Raw genomic sequence first — 15554 nt, 5'->3', positions numbered from 1 at the left:
CGCAGGCTTGCAACCTTGAAACAAATTCCATATCCCCACGAGTCAACCAAAGAATTCCACACTAATTAGTTGTACATAATTTAATTTGTTTGTGAATTACCTAGTGAAATTAAACTACTTATTTCTAATTGTGCGCTGAAGAAAGATTTTAACTTGTAACAAATAATTAAAAAAATTAATTGATTATTTATTTTATTAATTATATAAAAATTAAATAATTAAATAAATATTTACTTTTATAATATCAAAATAGTTAATCAAATTGTTATTTTGTAATATATAAATTCTCACTCCTAAAATAATAATTAAATATAATATTAACAATCATTAATTTATATAAAAATATATTTTATTATATAAAATTAGTTTATCAACACAACTAGGTCATATGAACATTTTCATTGTTGAAATGTCGAGATGTATCAATGGTTATTCCATGGCCTGACATCCTCCCCAATCAAGAATTTTGTAATAGTGAGCAACAACGAAAGGGAATCCAACAATGGTAGTTTTGTGTGTAGATAGTAATAATATGTGGCTAGTGAGGATTGTAATATCCAGAATTATAGAGTAAGAGTATATGTAAAAAAAGAATAAGTGAAACAACTTAATTTAATCGTTTCTTTTATAATACATTTCCTACTAGTGCTACCAATTAATAAAGCTTTTCCAAGTTTGTAGACCTTCCAAACATTCAACTTTATATTACTGTTCATGCAGCAACGTTAGAAAAATACCAAATTTATATATGAAATACACTTTAAACTTTGGTTGATGGAAAAATGCCAAATTTATATATGAAATGCACTTTAAACTTTGGTTGTCGAGTTGTTTGATCTCGTTTGGTATGCTAATATATTGAATCACCGCTCTCGTTTGGTATGCTAATATATTAAATCACCGCTAATTAATATATATAATATATAGCATATCAGGTTGAAGTAAAAGATGTACTTAAGTTGGAGAAAGATTTTCAAATTGAATGCCAAACATAATTGTTAATGAATAGTCCCACATGGATTAGCGAATACAAAATTTTTGAGTTTATTAGTTGATAAATAAGTTTCCTAAATTGGCTAGTCATTTTGGGATAGGCCTTGAACCCAATTTAATATGGTATTAGAGTACTTGTATGTTGGCCCCCACCCAAATTATCTACCAAAAATCTTGAGTTTATTAGTTGGGAAAGAGGCTAGCCATTTTGGGATAAGCCTTGGACTCATTCTAACTGTTCATCGTCATTGAAATTTGTATACCATGCCTCAGGTTGGAAACTCCCAAATTCTCTTCCAACCTCAAACAACAATAGTGCCTCCAGAACCCAATTTTAGGCCTCATAGTCCTAGGTTGAACAAAGTGAATAAAACTAAAATATCATGTAGTTATAAATAGAGGTGTCTGATCTTGCTCGCACAAACTCAAAGACCACATCTAACTAATAAAAAAAATCCAAACTTAGCAGTTTTTGAGGCACTACAGAATAATCTTCTCCTGTATTGACAATTGTATAAACTTCTCATGATCGAAGAAAACTCCAATTACAAAATATGGAAAAAGTGTGTAAATTTGTTGACGGGAGAGGATGTAGAGAACAATATATTGCAACTTTTCTCAAGGGAGTATAACTCTATAGTAATGGAAACAAAAAAAAGTTGTTGAAACAAGCATGAGATAGCTAAACCAAGTAATTCCACAATATTCACTCAAAGAGTTTTCTCAATGATGCACTTCATAGTTTCTAATCTGGAGAAGGGAATCCAACTTTTCACTTTCACAATCAATTTATACAAATTTACATTATCACTTTCACAATCAATTCATACAAATTTACATTACAACCATCCTATGTCTGGAGAATTTACATTCATGCTGGCAAGAAGGAACGTTGTAAAGAAGCTAAATTGTGAAGTTAGAACCCACACTTAATTATTTATAGCCCCTCACTGTATAAGCTCATAGCTTCATTAACTCGGAACTCTACTATATTATCTCCACATTCTTCCACAACAGATTTGATCCATAATGACACTTCCTGCAGAAAGAAATAAACTAACATCAAGAATTCAACACAGCACATGAAATAAAATAACAATAAAATAGAATTAAGTGAGCCCACATTGCACCTACAAACTGGATGAGATCTGTACATTGACAAAATAGGATGGCATCATGATCCTCGTGTGACTTATAAAAAATAAGGTATTGAATTCATTGATTTGTGTTTCTCATCGTCGGGCATAAATAGCCATTGTACATGATCGTAATCATCTATACAAAGAAAGATCCTAAAGTTAGGATCGTAATTACAGATATTCTAATCTATTTTGTACAAGGAAATAAATGTTAACACTCTCCCTCAAGTTGGTGCATAGATATTACTCATGCCCAATTTTTCAAGACAATTGTTAAAAGCTTGGTTAGACACTGCCTTAGTTAGCACATCGGCAAGCTAATCTTGAGACCGAACATGTGGGACTTCAATAATTCTTGCTTCCAACTTTTCCTTAATAAAGTGTCTATCAACCTCAACGTGTTTAGTTCTATCATGTTGTACTAGGTTGTGGGCAATATCACATACTGCCTTTCTATCACATTATAATTTCATCAGACTTGTTTGAACAATGTGTAGTTCTTGCATCAGATTTTTTATCCATAATAATTCACATATTGCCTTGGTCATTCCCCTGCATTCGGCTTCAATCGACAATCTTGCCACCACTTCTTGTTTCTTAGTTCTCCAAGTGACCAACTTTCCACCTACAAAAGTAAAGTATCCAAATGTAGATCATCGATCCTTTATTGACCCAACCCAATCAGCATTAGATAACCTTCAATTTTCAAGTCGCCTCCCTTTTTAAACAAAATTTATTTTCCTGGAGATGATTTTAAGTAGCGCAAGATACGGTTGACAGTAATTATATCTTCTTCACTTGGAAAGTACATAAAATGGCTAACCACACTTAGTACATAAGCCAAATCAGGCTTGGTATGTGCAAAATACTAGTCTCAAATAACATTCCTTGTGAGCATAGACTTGATCTGAATGTGTTCCCACTTTCAGATTTTCTTTCATGGGAGTACTGACTGGACTACATGCCGTCATACCAGTTTCCTTCAACAAATCCAGAGCATATTTTCATTGAGATAGAAAAATTTCTTCATTTGATCTTGACACTTTAATACCAAGAAAATATTTTAAGTAGCAGATATTTTTCATTTCAAACTCCCTGGCAAGATGATTTTGCAATGTTTTCTTCTATTCAGGATCATTCCTAGTTATTATCATATCATCAATACACAATGAGATGTGTGATTGCTTCCTTGTTAGATTTCAAGAAGGGAGTATGATCTGAGTTGTTTTGTTTGTATACAACAGACTTCATAAAATTAGTGATCCTACCAAACCTCGCCCTCGGAGACTGCTTCAAACCATATAGGGACTTCCTCAGTTTACATACTTGCTTGCATCCTTTGGTTTGCATAATTCATCCAAGAGGTAAATTCCATATATACTTCTTCTTGGAGATCTCCGTGCAAAAATGCATTTTTAACATCAATCTAATAAAAGGGTCAGTCAAGATTCACGACCAGTGATAATAGAATTCGAACAATATTGATCTTTGCCACTGGTGCAAATGTCTCCATGTAACCAATCCCGTATGTTTGAGTATATCCTTTGGCAACAAGCCTTACTTTGAACCTTTTAATGGTGTCATCGACTTTATATTTAATGGTAAATACCCATCTACATCCGACTGGTGTCATTCCTACAGGAAAGTCAACTACTTCCCATGTTGAATTCTTTTGGAAGGACCTCATTTCTTCATTTATAGCTTCTCTCTATTTAGGATCGTTCAAGGCTTCCTGCACACTACTAAGAATAGATATAGCACAAATACTTCACTTTCCTTTAACAATCTATAATAAGACACAAAATTATTCATGGGATACTAACACTTAGAGGTGAGAAGAGGCCCATAGTTAACTTTAGGTTTTCCTCTTATGGTTTGATGAGGTAACACTTTTAGTTAAGTTTCAGAATTTACCTGAGGCTCAAACATGGACTCAGACTCAGGAAGCAATTGATCCAGTGGTACATTATGAAGGGGGGAAATGATCTGCTGAGAAGATCTCGGTTGAGATTCTGGTTGCACCACTTTCATCTGGTCTTGAATGTTTCCATCCTGTAAACCATGTTCATTTGTATTATTTTGATGTTCATTGTTATAATATGAATACTCACCACTTGTAATATCCAAGGTGTCCAAATGATGTTTAAGGTCTGCAATTCAATCCTATTCTCCCCCTGAATTGAAGATTCGGGAGTATAATACATGTTATCTTCATAAAATACAACATCAAGAGTGACATACAATTTGCGAAAGTGAGGATGATAACAGTGATAGCCTTTTTTATGTTGAGCATAACCAACAAAGATACATTTAGAGAGTTTGAGGTTTCAATTTATTTCTCAATGGCTTATGAAGATGAACAAAGGCTACATACCCAAAAACTCTAGGTGACAGATTCAGCACAATAGGTGAACTCACGGCTTTGTGAAGAACACTCAAGGGGGTCTGAAATTGTAATGCACTCGAGGGTATTCGGTTGATAAGATAAGCTGCAGATGTGATGGCTTTACCCCAGTAACTAGCCGACATATGAGCTTCAAACAAGGAAGCACGAACAACCTCAATAAGGTAGCGTTTCTTGCGCTCTACAACCCCATTTTGTTGAGGGGTGTAATGACAAGATATTTGATGAGTAATACCATGATCATCTAGATATTCTTGCAAATCTTGATTAACAAATCTTCCACCATTGTCACTGTAGAAAATTTGTATTATAGAATGATATTGAATGACTATTATTTTATGAAATTGAACAATAAACTAACTTCACTCTTTGATTTCATTAAGCAAATCCAAGTCATACGGGTGTGATCATCAAAAAAGGAAACAAACCACTATTTATCACTAAGAGAGGGAATAATCATAAAGGGTGTTGGACTTTTATCCATACTTATTTGAAATGGAACACGATGGTTTTTAGCCAATTTACACAGATCACACTTAAATTCTGAAACAGATAATCGAATAAAGAGTTTTGGAAATAATTTCTTTAAATATTTAAAAGATGAATGACCCAACCGTTTATGCCATAGCCAAATTTCAGAATCTGCAAATTTATTCACAGAGAATGCTTGAACTAACTGATGAGAACTCGCCAGCATTAGATCAAGATAATAGAGTTTCCCCCTTCTAGTACCATAACCAATTGCCTTCCAAGTTCGAATGTCCTTAAAAACACAAAGGTTAGGCCAAAAAATCACAATACAATGCAGAGTGAAAGTTATTTGAGCCACTGATAATAACGACTAATACAAAATCAAGACTCAGATTTTCAGTGAGGGTGATAGAGCCTTCTCCAATAACAGGAGATGGAGTACCATTTGATGTGGATACAATATGTTGTTCAAATGGTCTCATAGATTGAATATGATGATTGTCAAAGGTCATGTGGTCAGTAGCCCCAGAATCAATTATCCATTCACTATTACTACTAGGAGTGGAAGTGTGAAGAACCTTACCAAATGTAGCAATTAAGGCTGAGGCATCCTCAGGCGTGTTGGAGGTGGAAGGTTCTGCTACTGCAACTGAAGCCTGATTATTTGGTTTAGAGTTCCGTTTTCGAGATACTTTGGTAGGATCCCACCATTCTGGATACCCAATCGGTTCATAGCATTGCGACTTTGTATGCCCAGTTTCACCACAATTACTTCAAATATGCTCTGATTTTGCTGTTCCAATCCAATAACTGCAATTCTGAGATCCTGATGCCCGATTTTGATCAGTGGTAGGACCAGTTGATTGAGCTGTTTTAGGCTTAGCTCAATGTACCACCATTGTAGATGACTCAACACGATCAACTTCATCATTTAGAGTGGTTTTGCGAACCGAGTCACAATGTACATAAGCATTGGCTTCTTCAAGATCCAATATCAGATCCTTTCTAAGAATCTGACCACGGACTTGTTCGAATTTTGCATCTAATCCATTCAAGAAGATGTATACACGCAATCTTTCAACGGATTTTCTATAGGCAATAACATCATCAGGATCTTTCATCACAATTCTGTCACGACGATCAAGTTATTGGAAAATTTTTACAAGATCACCATAATACGTTGATAAAGGCCGACCAGTCTGTTTGGTAGAGAAAATTCTCTGATTCAATGAGAAGAGTTGTGATTCATCTGATCCATCATAGAAAGCTTAGGCCAAAGCATTCCAGATTTCACGTGTGGTGCATAGTCAAATGTAGCGTTTCATGATGTCAGGTGACATAGATGTTAGGAACCACCCTTTGACCTTTAGATTTTCAGCATACCACTTCGCATAAGAAGCATTAGTATCTTGTGGGCATGGTGTTTCTCCCATAATATATTCAAGTTTCTCACGTCCTGCAATTTGTATTTCTATGATTTAGGACCATACATCGTAGTTAACTTCTGCAAAAATGACGTTGGTTGTAAAATCAAAATTTTCGGATTGAACATGAATAATTGGTGTTGATTCTCTCGACATGATGCAAGAAGACCAGATCAGTGGAGATCAGAATAAAACAAACACTGCAAAACAGACCTCTTCCTGTTGCTGGGTTGACCCAGTGGAATAGACCAGACCCAGTTTGGGTCACTCGGCAAAGAACTTAACCCAACGGAAAAGACCAGATCAGTGGAGATCAGAATAAAACAAACACTGCAAAACAGACCTCTTCCTTGCACCTCTAGCTTCATGTCTGAAATTTTTCTGTTTTTTTTTTTTTTACTGATGACAAGCCTAGTGACTTCTCTTTACTCCCCAGAATAAAACAAACACTGCAAAACAGACTCGGTTTGGGTCAATCAGCTGAAAAATCAGCCGACCTAAGTTTTTGTTTTTTTACCTTCTTCTTCCTTGCACCTCTAACTTCATGTCTGAAATTTTTCTTTTTTTTTTTTTTTTTTACTGATGACAAGCCTAGTGACTTCTCTTTACTCCCCAGAAGTCAAATCGCCGATGGCTCCTGCAGAGCTTGTTTCAAGAGTTACGACGACAAGGGAAGTTAAGAACTCGTCAAGAGTTACGATAGAACTCGTCTTCTCCAAAAGCGGCAAAAAAACAGAGTTCTAGTTACGACCATTAATCCAACGTCGACAACGGTGGAAATTCAATGAACCCCAAATCTGAAGCTCTTTGGTGCCGTCATGAGACTGTTTCGATTTTGCGTGTCTCAATCAGAAGTTTTCCTTCGATTTCACCGGCGACGAGAAGCACTGATTGAAGACTCTGTCCGTCGTGGAACGAAGAATCGTATCTACCTTCCACAGACGCTCTGATACCAAGTAAAAAATAAGGTATTGAATTCATTAATTTGTTCTTCTCATCGTCAGGCATAGATAGCCATTGTACATTATCGTAACAATTTATACAAAGAAAGATCCTAAAGTTAGGATCGTAATTATAGAGATTCTATTTTTTGTCCAAGGAAATAAATGTTAACACTCAATACACTTTACTTACACGTAAAAAGAGTTAAAGTTGTGGAGCCTAATTTACGCATCCCGGGGGTGTAAGGGGCAAAGCCCCCGCCCACTCCACGATATATAAATTATTATTTCATTAAGGGTAATTTAAAATTTTCACTCTTGTAATGCGGCTACCCTAATTTTTTCTTTATAATTAAGGGGCGCCGCTATTAGGGTTTTAATCATTTTATACCGAGGACAATCTCAGAGTTGCAACCTGAGAGATTAGAGAGAAACACTCGTAAGTGTGCAATTTCTCTTGTAAAGTATTTCATCTTCATAGTGGATTACTGCAGCAGTGGAAGACAGAACGTAGTCTCACCTTGAGGCAAACCTGTATAAATCCTGTTGTGTCTTTTTCATGCTTGTTTTTTCCCTTCTTCCACGTTTATTATTTTTCCTCTCGTTAGTTTGGAATTAGGGCGTCTAATTTCTATCAAAATGGAGGTAGAGAGCTCCCCCCACCCCACCACCACTCCCAACATCAACCACCAGAAAAGCCTTCCAGGCATCCCCCTAATAAGTAGTCGATGTGGTCATCTCAAATCCCCTCTATGGTTCATCTAGTCTGGTGGCAACTCACGCTTGCTAACGCAACAAAAGAGTACCGCCCTAGGAAATAGATTAGAGAAAAAGTTGCACTAAATAAGATGAAATGCTAAAAATAGACATAAAAATTATAGAGTGACTAGAGACACCATAAAGAAAATCAAGTGCCCAAAAACACTTAGTTATTACCAAGAAAAGAACATTTGAAGGAAATCATTGAAGTTATTACTAATCTTCTTCTTTAACCAACTTTGCGTTTCTCTGGTTTTCACCTTTCTTATATTCAAGAGGGCAATCAAGAAGAATAAAAGCAGTTTCTTAGGTACCAGTAGGTGAAGCTCCCTTTCTCTATATAATTGCAATGTTTCTCAATGATAAAGTACAAAATCTTTACAATAGAATTTCAAATAAACAAGCAGTTTACAGATAATTGGATGTCATTGACATAAACATTTACTCAAAGAATTCTCGTCCAATCTTACACTAAGAGAACATAGATGTATACAAAGATATAAACTTATAATCTACCTAATCCTTCTGTGATTTGTAGCCTCGATAACAGTGTATCCCTATTCAAACTAGCAAAAATAGTACCAGGGAACCAACTAAATGCAAGAAAATCTAATATAATAAAAGCAATAGTCATTAAGGAAAAACAAGGTTTGCTCTAATTCTACATAAGTGGAAACAGTGTCTAGAAAGACAAGAAAAAAGGGATTGCATAAGAGACTAAAGATAACTGAATCAAAAGCAAAAGAAAGAGAAATTGAGACAAATTAGCAGCAATTATCACTTTCAAATTGAATCCCTCATTGTCAAAAAGAAGGTGAAAATCAAAGGAGAAATTAAAGCAGAAATCAAAGCACCGGCTGAGGGTTCAAAATAGGGGGCGACCGATGAGAGAAATTAGTATTAGAGAGAGGGGCAACGAGGTTGAAATGATAGAAATTTAGGGTTAGGTTCTAAGAGAAGGGCGGCAAGAGAAAGAGGGCGAGAGAAATCGAGAGGGACGACAACTAGAGAAAATAGAGAATGGAGAGACGGCAGGAAAAGAAGCCAATTGAAGCAGAGAGGAAGAAAGATGATTGCAGAGAGGAAGAGAAGCCGAGGAGGGACAAAGGCAGAGGAGAATGGAAGAGAGGGTTAGCAGGAAGATAAGAGGCAACTGACGGCAGGCAGATGGATGACAAGCGCAGGTAAAGGAGAGGAGAGAGCGAGCGCAGGTAAGAAGAGAGCGGAGAGTGAGAGCAGAAGAGTGAAACCATCGAGCATCGAATGAAACGATGAGTGAAAGTGAATTCACTAGTCTCATGGAGTGAATTCACTTTCACTCTTGTTTTACTCAAAAATGAGTGAAAGTGAATTACCTGCATAATTCACTTTCACTCCCCACTTACACAGCGCACTAATGCTTTTGGGGCCACTTTTCGAAATTCACTTTCACTTACACAATACAAGTCTTACACAATACAAGTGTAATTACCATGTAGGCACCCTAGATGTTGCAAGCTCAAGAAAAGAGTATGGCCACCTATTGAGAGTAAAATACAATGCAGCAGGAACTTACAACCACAAGGAAGCATGAACACATAAGTAAGCGACACCAAATACTTCACATTTAAAACCAAATGCACGAAGAACCCACTGGAAAATTACATAGATGCAGCTCCAGAGCACAAAATATGCCAAACTGAAATGGAAACGGCTAAAACAACAAAAACATCTCAAACATTAGTCTCAACTATGGAATACATATATTATGTATACACATACACATGACGCTGTTATTGATGGTAATTACTTACCAGACTGTTGACAGCAGTATCAAGGACAAGACACATAGCCTTGAGAGTATGCATGCAAGCTATTAACTGCCAAGAAGATGCTGGCACAATAAGAGAGCATATGACAGACACCAAAACAAGACATCATACGATAATCTATCAAAGAGATGCTTGATACAATGAAAAGAAGAAAAGGAAATCAAGGCCTTGTCGGAATAGCAAAGTTGCTTGCTAAGAGAATGATTTTGTTGTAGTCATTAAACATTTTGAAACTATGAACCGCAAAGGGCATGTTTGCACCACTGGCAGTACATTTTGCTAAGTAATTCTGCCCATAGCAGAAAGATCCAAAGTATAGATTTACCAAATGTCAAAATCCAGGTTATTTGTGGTCTAATCTTCCAAAAAAAGAAAAGTTATTTGAGGCTAGTAACACCTGCAAATTACTGTTTTGCTTTCTGTCATGGTGTCAATAAGTACTATAAGACTGTCCACCCACCTAAAACCACTTGAAAACAGAGAAAATTTTATGCACCTCTCTGGAATGAATTATGGTAAACAGTAGCATTTTAAATATTTGTCAGATTAATTGAGCTATCTGAAACAGATTCAATAGATCCATGTCTATTCTTAGGAACGAAGTTGGCAATTCAGTACCAGCTCTCCTAGATTGCAGGACTTCTAAATAGAATGAACCACTTTTCTCAATCAGTTTGCACCTTAAAGTCCACTCCTGGACATTTCCTGGAAGACTTTGCTGCATTCTAGGCACAAGATGCCCAAACCAATTCCATATAATCCACTAATTAGACTACTTTTTTTATTTGATGTTTACATGAAGTAGGTGATCACACTTTAACCACACCACAACAATGAATAATCTAGTTAAAAAAATCAGTAACTTAAATGCATAACAAATGCAATAATAATGAGTTTGTGTGGTAGAACTAGTATGAACTGTTCTCTTTTCTTTCTCTAAGCTGCCAAATAAACAAGTTGTACTCTAAATACAGCACGCTCACCGGTAATCCATGCTTAGCAATCCAATAACGTTATCTGCTGCTGGAGAGTTGAGACAGCCAGTGAATAGAAAAAATGACTAGGCTCAGAGACTTGACCAGACAGTTTATGCACCAGTGACAGGATATAGACACAAAATCTACACCGTGGCATTAGGAACAAGACATTGACCAGGAGATTATTAACAAGCAATATCTTCATCTAGACAAGGTCTGCAAAATTGCAGCTCTCATGCAAAAAGGTAGAGTTCTAAGATTCAGCGTTTCATAATTCAAGATTTGACAAAGTCAAGACACTTCTTCCCTTAGTTTTTTACTGGGTAAAGCACAGCCCCAAGATACCCAGACATACACAAAACTTGAACGCAATACTCCACAATAAGAAATGCCCCTGTGTGGGCTCTGAGACAAAGGCTATTTGAACAGATAAAATATACTACCAGACAAGTAAATGCGAAGATGATACATTACCATCCAAAAGATTCCATAAGCAATACTCACCATATTCAACTTGAAATGCTTGTTTGTAAGAAATGGAACTATGATACACCAGAAAACTACATCTGTCAGCACCACAGCACCTGCACAAGTCTGTTAAAAGTCTCAAATAAAAGTTTCTGCCACAATCTGGAGGAAGGAAAAAGGGATTATCTCACCAAAAACGTCCAAATAAAGAGAAAAAGAAACCCCTGAAGTCCATTAAAATGTAGTACTGCAAAAACTAGTATACATGAAAACATTTTATGGAGAAAAACCGCAATAGCAATGCAAGTAAATCAACTAATCAAGAGATGGATCTAGATAATTATACTGTTCAATGTCTTATCTGTAAAGTGCAAAACAAAGATAGCCTTCAGATATTTAGGAAGAACCAAGAACGCTTGTTAATAGAATTTATTCTAAGCATAATTTCCATATAAAGGTGAATTATGATTCTTGATAAACTGTATCTCAGTGAACATATTTCTCTGGAGAATCAAGCATCATGCAGTAGAAGTATGTGGTCCTCTCTAGAAAAACATAAGGATTCCTTTGCACATAGAGTTAGAGACTGAGGAAAATCAATTCAGGGTTCAAAAGGGGCTCATTTTATGATGAATAGACAAAATATCACCCTGTCAATTCAATGTGGTGTACGTTCTAGTTGTGACCTCAACCGGCAGAATCCATATGAAAAGCACATCTAATGGCAGTGATCAAGAACTTCCAACACAGAGCTTAAATGAGCTACATTCTGGAAGCTACTACATCAGTAAAGGCACCTAGATTTTTAGGTAACTTTATAAATTATTATGAGGATCACTGAGCTTTCATTTGCTAGATGGGGTTATAAATTCCATTGTAAGGTTTAACTAGTGTTCTTCATAAAATATGATCCTAAAGAGGTAGCACATCTGAGGCAACTCCTCTAACAAGTCTCACTTTAGTTCGGCTCAAATGAGCTAAGTTCCGTGATACCCATATTAAGGGGGGGTTAGTCAACAAAACGAAAATTTGATCTTCATCTTTATCTCATACATCTACATGATCTTCATCTTCGAAATGGGTGTTAGTGTGGACAAGGTCATGTCCACTGGAAAACAATTTCTAGTGTTAGTGCCCCCAAATGAGGAAAACGCAGAAAATAAGAGAATTAGTAATTTTTAAAGTATACTTAATTAAAATATAATACTTAAACATTAAATTAGGTAAAATAAACATTATTACTACACGAATAAACTCAGTGCTCAATTAAATTTTTCAACTTAGGAAAAATTGATGAACAGTGCTTCGTCTTCCTCTTCCCGGCGCCGAACAGTTTGGGAGATCAACTTCTTCTTCTCCCCCTCACCTAAGCAGTATTCTGAGCTAATTCGGACTAGGTTGAGGCGGCTCGGGCAGAAAAGTTTTTTTCCGCAAGATGTCGTCGTCTTTGAACAGCACAGGGTTGTCTTCTCCGAACAGCAACTCGGCAGGAGATCACGGAGAAAAGCTGCCATCGTCTTCTTTGGCAACAGCGTCAAAAGCTCTTTGCCGAATGGGGAAATCGATGCCTAATCGAAGTAGAAATTATGCAATTGATGCCCAAATGTCAAAATCGAAAAAAATCGAAATTGAAATGAGGAAATCGGACGAAATTGGAAGACCGAGAGAGGGCGAGTCCGAGAGAAGACCGAGAGACGAAAGCCAGAGAAGAGAGGGAGCAAAGATGGAGGCTGGAGAGGAGAGTCCGAGAGAAGACAGGGAGCAGAGACGTTGGGGGCGCAGGGAGACGAGAGAGGGGGAGGAAAAAATGAAAATAAGGACGCGCGAGAGAGAGGGGTGCGAGGAGAGAGAGGGGGAAAAAAATGTTGCGGGTTCGAACCCCCGCGCGTCCTTCATCTGGATGAATGGCAAAAAGGGTCGGAAACCACTTGAATTTTTTTATAACATGAAGATGAAGGACTGCTTCATACCCAACATCCAGATGAAATGTCATCTGCGCTCCACTAACGAGGCGTAATGCGGTTGATCTTCATCTCGGACTTCAAGTTGACTAACCCCCCCTAAATCACCAACAAATTTAGGGGAGTAAAACAACTTTTCACACTGCCCCACATTAAAAACCATTCCTAAGCCATGAGAGAAGCAAAGTCAAGCAGCAATCAACCAATTCCAAAGGAAACACTCAAGTAGCTTACTGCGTGTAGAAATAGAAATTGAAATTTCCGCAGTCAACCACCATCCCAAGAAGAATGTATGACATGAGAAAGACCCACCAAGACCTTTTAACCCAGAAGCCAAAGGGGATGGAGCCGTCTCCCGCGGGGCATCCACAGGTCGACAGAGCTCACAAGTGCTCTCCTTTCCCTGAATACAACTACAGCTATAATCGCAGGGACGATGAAGATCAAAGCACACACAGGCACTTGCCATTGTAGCCAATAGTGTAATCCTAGTTCAACATCCGTCGCCATTTTGACAGCACTAGTCCCCTCAATAACCTAATCACCCATTCTTCCTCGATGACACAGAGATCGAACAGTTGGGTATCGCAATAAAGATCGTTCGAGCACCATCAAACAGTACATTTCTACAAAGATTAGATGACTCAACCAAGCTGCGCACCTACTTGTTTTGAAGGAACGAAAGCTGTGCAGTGTTCAAAGACATCCAAGGATTCTCACCTATAACGAATTCCCGCAGTCTCATGGCGCATTCGCGCCTTCTACTCTCTTCAAACATTCTCTTCTTCTGCTTCTTGTAAGAGTGAATGATGATGCTCGTGGCTCACAGAACCCCTCGGCGCTTTACATCATTTTTGCCTGAGTGATTTCGAGGCTCGAACAACTCCCTTGAATGGAATCCATGCCTTCGTCTAGTTGCAGAAGAAGGAAAAGCTTATTATCTTTTCCTTCGTCAGTTTGTTTTCCCTTTGCAGTTCACCAGTCAAACTCTAAACGACCTATAACTGAAGCAATACGACCTCAGAACCTTTTCTGTTTACTCCTTCACATAGAAAAGAAACCAGAAAAGTTCTCAAACGGGAGACTTTCTCCAAGTTCATGTCGGAATGAGCGAAATAAACACTGATTTCTGAAGAAAATCTGAAAATTGCGAGAACTGGCTTCACAGAGCCTGAGCTTTTCCAGTTATCAAAGAAATGCAGCAGGAATTCGGCGAGAGGAGGAACATTTATTCCAAGCAACAAATTCATCGGGACGGAGATCGATAACGGAATCACTACACGCAAAAATGATACAACTCGAACCGCAGGCGTATGTAAGCCACGAGCATTATCTTACCGTTCTCGACGGAGAGACAAATGAATCCGACTTCCAGGTGAGGACAGAGGATACCAGATCCGCCCTTTTTAGGTTCTCGCGGATGTTTACCCCTTTGGAATACAACAAAGTCGAAGCTGTGGTCAGCCGTCCACCCAACTGTTTAAATGTGCCAACTGCCAATGCCAGATAAGGACACGGCGCGAATCCAACGGGTTTTCGTGGGCGAAGATGACACAGAACTGTTTTTTTTTTTTTTTTTTAATAAGCAGAACGTGCAGGCTAGCGAGCCTTTCGACCGGTTTTCTAGCTTGTTAACTTTCCTCTTTCTTCATCAACGCGTTTGCTTTCTCCCAGGAAACAAAAAGATTCCGCATTGTGAAAATGGAGATGGAAAGGAAACTGTCATAAATCATGAAAAGCTCAGGAGCCGGAGAATCAAACGCATTTTCCCTCTCATCCTCACCTCGAAAATGGAGAAGATGGTGCCGGCCGGAAACAGCAGAGAGAGGAGGTTCTGGGTTTTAGAGTTCGGAGTGCAACTAGTGTGCCCGCGGAAGCCGATGTGTACAGCTCTGCGATCGTTAAATATCCGGGAGACCTCTCAGGGTGCCCCTTGTGTCCCCGAGATGTGAAGGGATCACCGCTGACGCAGTCGCTGCTCGCACTCTCGAAAGAAGTTGTAGATAGAATCTTCACCGTTTGCAACGGAGAGCTGCAGATTGAATTCATCATCATTTGTTGAAGACCAAATAGTGCACCTGAGACATGAAAATGGGTCCACTCACCTATACTCACGAACGCTAAGAAACCATTCTTGCCTATCCAAAAATAACTAAACACATACGAAACTTTTTTTCTTTCTAATAAATACAATATTTTTTTACTC

At 37.8% G+C, this 15554-nt stretch overlaps 1 long non-coding RNA gene across 1 annotated transcript; it reads right to left on the bottom strand.

Annotated features, from left to right (window-relative positions):
- Positions 1-1733: 1733 nt before the first annotated feature.
- LOC137937799 (uncharacterized) lies at positions 1734-15359 on the bottom strand. The gene is made up of 3 exons (XR_011109657.1): positions 15132-15359; positions 11424-11513; positions 1734-2032 (listed from the first exon to the last, which is right to left on the bottom strand). It is a non-coding gene; the product is annotated as an uncharacterized lncRNA (long non-coding RNA).
- Positions 15360-15554: the final 195 nt, after the last annotated feature.

Source organism: Aristolochia californica, unplaced genomic scaffold, assembly GCF_029961685.1.
Source record: "Aristolochia californica isolate CCGP_79_NKW_82.1479 unplaced genomic scaffold, dmAriCali1.0.hap1 SCAF_7, whole genome shotgun sequence".
Taxonomy (NCBI): Eukaryota; Viridiplantae; Streptophyta; class Magnoliopsida; order Piperales; family Aristolochiaceae; genus Aristolochia; species Aristolochia californica.
This window is presented reverse-complemented; position numbering and strand designations above follow the sequence as displayed.